Consider the following 5380-nt stretch of genomic DNA (forward strand, 5'->3'; position numbering starts at 1 on the left):
AGCATGGGGAATGGCCATGTCCTATGGAACCTGGTGGTCCAGTGACTCAGTGGCCACTGTGCATTGCAGAACACTGCTAATGAGGTGATAGAATTTCCAAATTTATGGACTGCCCTGGATGTTAGACAAACAGGGTGGCATATTGAAGACTATTCCAGCCTCCTCTCTTGATCAATGCAGTTCTTTTCTTTGGAAGGGAAACTTTCTTGAGGTTCCACGTCTAATACGGAAGGGAGAATTGAGAGGGTATCCAGAAGAAGATAAATCAGCAGGGCTCAGAAAGAAGAGGAAGCATAGAGTTCTAGTTCCTTGACAGAGCCAGGGGACCTGTCAGGAGGCTTTTTGGGTCTCTTCTCTCATTCCATAATGCTCCATCAGCACAGACACCCCTTGCGTGGTTGCTGCTCTCTGTTCTGCCGTCAACTACTTGTTCTTTCTCTCTGTTCTGAAAAACACTTCTTTGCCCCATTGCTTGCACTTCTAGTTTCTGTTCCTTTGTAAGATTGGTTTGCTGTAATCTCTCGCAGCTCTTACTCATTAATCCTCTTTCCGTGTTTCCTTTCATCTCCCTCTTCCACTAAAGATTTCATGCTCTCAGAATTTGCTCGTTCAAATTTTGAAGAAAGGGAATCTGACCGGCCAACTGTTATATAATTAGAGGTTCTCAAAGTGAGGCCCCATGAGCAGCAGCTTCAGCATCATCTGAGAACTCAGTAGGAATGCAAATCCGTAGTCCCTACCCCAGACCCGCTGAATCAGGAACCCAGGGGTGGGGAGGGGGAGTGAAGTGGAGTGGGGGTGGGTCATGGGCAGCAAGCTGTTTGTAACAAGCCTCCAGGTGATTCTAATTAACATTTAACTTTGAGAACCATAGTCTAACTTACGGATCGGCTAATATTCTGGTCAGATCCTCAGCTCTGGTCCAGTGAGAAAAAAGAACAGAGAATGGCATAGTATAAAACATGGTTACTCAGGGCTGTCCCTTCCTTGGTGACTGTGGATGGAGCAGGTGGAAAAGTCGGTATTTCTGGGTTATCTTTTGCCTAATACACCACAGAATCTGGAAGCAAAATCCTGTATTCATTTTAATTTTATCTCTGCTCCTTGGAATTTTCCTGACCATGGTCAAGCCACTTTTGTCTTACTTTATTCGTAGGTAAAAATTATGCATGGTTGGGAATATTCATGGTTGGGAATATTCATGGTTGGGAATCTGTAAGGATCAAATTATGATGATAACCTAATATTTAAATAGACCTTATGGTTTACAGCACACTTACTCATATGTTCCTCATTTGGTCCCTTGGGTAAATGTAGGCAAAAGTACTCGTAAACTGCTGTGTGTTATAAAACTGTAGCTCTGGTGGTTATTATATTTCCCAGGAAAGCTTGAAGAGGAAAGATGTTTCTTGTGGTCCAGACTGGCCCGTACATGCAGCGACCATGAGCTTGTGCCATGAGTCTTGTACTGCAGGATTTGATCTTGTAAAGAGAACACCCTGAAGCTCTTGTTTCTAATGCTTGATTGAGTAGGCCTGAATCATGGCAGGATATCCTCCCCTGCTATGTGAATTTACTTAGAGCCTGGCTCTTCTTTCATGAAAAGTACATTAACCACATGCATTTTTCGGAGAACATCAGAGACCTAAAAGTCATAACTTTGAGTACTTATTGGAATTTTATTTATAGTATGATTTTTATTTATTTATTTTTATAGTTGATTTTTCATCTCCATAAGTGAGCATCCCCATCCTCTGAGTTCCCGTGGTATCTGTAGGTAACTATTTCTCATAGCTCAGTAGTTCTCAAAGTGTGGTCCTTGGACTGGCAGCACCAGCATCATCTGAGAACTGCTTTGAAATGCAAATTCTCAGGACCCACCCTGGACCCACTGGGTCAAACATTATGAGCCTGGGGCCCAGAAATGTGTGTTTTAATAAGCTCTCCAGGTGATCCCGATAATGCTAACCTTAAGAACTACTGTCACAGGAGGGCACGTGATGTACTGAGGACTGGGTGTCATAGAAGACTGACAAATCAGAGGCCTGTGCCTCTGTAACCAATAATACTTAAACACTAATTAATTGATTTTAAATAAAAAAGTGTTTTAAAAAAGAATCACTGTCACAAATCTTAATTGTACTGAGTAATTTTGAGGGGGTGGAGGGGGCAGTTCTGCCTTAATTCTTCCCCTTATCGTCTTCATAGTGCTTTGCCCACACAGAATGCCCAATGGTATATTGAGCCACTGGCATATTCATGCCATGGTGGAGTAAGGTGTAGGGAACGTCACATGGGGCGCCACCAGACCTCAATCCCGGTCTTGGATTAATTGCTGAACCTTTAACACAGAAGCTAGTGACCGAGGACAGTTCTGACACCAATGTGTCCAGGTTAGGATTTTTAAGATTTTCACCTCCAGCGACGCTTCCTGCTTTGGAGATTCCTGGTTAATGAATGAAAAGTCACCCCTCCAATGCACATGAGCTCTGAGACGCAATCATTTGTTTACCTTCTCTCAATCACTTGAACCTCTCTCGTTGTGAACAAGGACGCTTATATTTTCACACTTGCCACTGAGCCATCTCTCTGCTTCTTGGTGTCTCAGTGGCACCCTGGTTTTGCAGGGGGCTACTTGCCACCTGCAGCACTCTTCTGTAGGAGCAACTCCATCCTTCCTACCTCCTCACTACCTCATTCAAAGCTTACCACACTTACCGAATCATGAAAGACTTCTTCAAGGTCAGCTTGGCCTCCTCGCAGTCATTCTCTCTTCCACTCAAAGTCATCGGCCGTCGGCATTCCCCTGACATGGACATTGGTCATGACCCGTTGTCTTTCCTCACATGTGGACCTCCTAGGAGCTCTTAGTCCCCTGTTCCTTTTCCTATGTGTTTTTCTATTTTGTGTGTCTCAAACCTAGCAGTCCTGAGCACAGACAAAGTGCTAGGTAATTTCTTGTTAGATGATTTTGAAAGAAAGCACATCATGAAGATAGTTTAGGGTCACACATGGGATGAGTTAAACATGGGTTTCAGACATGTCCGTGGTGCAATCTAAATTCCCAAACAATGCTTTGGAATATTGATTTGGGGCTGAGGGAGGTAGTTCTTTTTCAGTATTAAGGATGACTTCTGATGGTCACGTATTTACCTTTCTCACTCCTCTCAGAGGAATTCTCCAGATGGATTCTGAAACATAATTATTTTAACGTAAAACTCAGACGTGAACATCATTTTAAAAAGTTCAAAAGTATAAAATGTCCGGTATAATTGGAATGTCTCCATAACTCCAATTATGATATTGGCTATTGTTTTCAGATACTTACTGCTTATCCATTATGACAGTCTACTATTTATAGAGGGTTTTTTTTAATCAGTTTTTATTTTTTACCTAATGTTCTTTGGCATCCAATGAGATGATTATGTAATTCCTCTTCCTTGGTCTAATGATGTAATGTATTTTGTTAATAGATTCTCTAATATTAAACCTCTATTACATCTCTGGGATAAATTCTAGTTGGTCATAAAGGATAAAAAATTTATTAAAGTATTGACTCCATTTTACTATAGTTTCTGCTCAGGGATTTGTATCTTAATTTTAAAGAGATTCCATTTTCAACTATAATCCCTCACAGAGAAACTTCTTTTCAACTTTTTAAATATTGTTTTGTTTTTAAATCCATGTGCATGGTTTCAAAATGCAAGCAGTACAGAAGGATATAAAATGAAATGAAATTAAAACTTCTTCCATCTCAGATATGCCCTAACTTTATCTTTCACTGTGAAAGCAACTCTTTCAGTGTTTCTAGAAATTTTTACACACACAAAAATATATTCAAATAAATTCATTTAATATGAATGAGTTTTTTATGTTATAGAAGTTGGATGTTGTTATTTATTAATGAATATATTTTGAAGATCTTTCTATATATTGCTAAAAATTGACAAAGGGGTGCAAATATATGTATGATGCAGCATTATTTACTCAGCAGTCTCTCATGTGTGATCATTTAGGTCATCTAGACTTTCAGTATTATAAATAAAACTGCAACACTTACCTTCAGGCACACATCACTGTCTATCTCTATATCTTATAGACAAAATTACAAAATTGGAATCACAAATTCTTAATGTTATGATGGCTGTCCCCAGGTTACTCTTCAAAGAAGTTGTGCTGGGGCGCCTGGGTGGCTCAGTGGGTTAAGCCTCTGCTTTCAGCTCGGGTCATGATCTCAGGATCCTGGGACTGAGCCCTGCGTCGGGCTCTCTGCTCGGCGGAGAGCCTGCTTTCCGCCTCTCTCTGCCTGCCTCTCTGCCTACTTGTGATCCCTCTCTGTCAAATAAATAAATAAAATCTTCAAAAAAGCTGCACCAATTTGCACTTAGAAGTGATTTGTTCTTGGCATGGGAAGGAAGTCCATGGTTCACACTGCTGGGTCTTACTTAAGGCTACGAAACCGCAGGTCCAGCCCCCACCCAGCTCCTGTCTGACACCTGGAACTTTTCTTGGCCCTTTTCCTTGTAAGGTATCTACCTTTTCTTTTCGGGGCCTTAGCAGAAAAAATAAAGAGCCTTGATTTCTACACATATCCTAGAAGAGCTCTACCTCCGAGAGCTTTTGATTTCAAAATTCTCTTCCACAGCCTCCAACAAATTTGAAGCTCTTTAGCTTTCAGGAGGAAAAGCATTTCCAGACAGTATTAAGGGGAGAACTGGTAGCAAACATTCCCATTTGGTCCCCATGCAGTTGTGCTTTTAATAAACTCTAAGGATGTGCCCCCAAGTTGCCCTCAATTGCTGTCTCTTTTCTTATTCCCTGGAGGACAGTGCCACCAGGCAGCCTTGACCCTGCTAACTTCCGCCTGTTTTCCTGTCTCTGTTAACAATTAGGATGTTTCTGTTCTCTTGTTTGTTGCCTCACTGTGCCCTCCCTGCTCTGTTGACATGCTTTGTGTCTCCTCTTTATCCCAGGCCTTCCCCGTGGCTTTCTTTTACAAGTGAGGCACAGCGGCCTTTCCCCCTCCTGTTGGAATTCACCCAGGCTGTGGGTCTGACTATTCCACCTTGGCTGCAAGAACTATGGCCAGGACATTTCTCTGGCGAGTAAGGCTTCTCTCCATTTTTAACCTTAAACTTCTGACTTTACCCATTTTCGTCCTGCAGTGCCTCATTTCATCTCTTGTATTTTCTTTGTGTCTGGTTGGCCACGTTTCTGGGCTCCCCAAATGCACATTCGAACAGCTCTGATAATTAACATCCATAGATACTGAGGTGAGAGAGGCAGCATCAGGCTCTGTCTCTCTCTCTCACTAGCTCCTTGTGTGACCTAACCCCATGGCCCCCACACAAGCCTCAGTTTCCACACCACTGCCATGGAA

The sequence above is a fragment of the Neovison vison genome, chromosome 6 (genome assembly GCF_020171115.1).
Source record: "Neovison vison isolate M4711 chromosome 6, ASM_NN_V1, whole genome shotgun sequence".
In the NCBI taxonomy this organism is placed as follows: Eukaryota; Metazoa; Chordata; class Mammalia; order Carnivora; family Mustelidae; genus Neogale; species Neogale vison.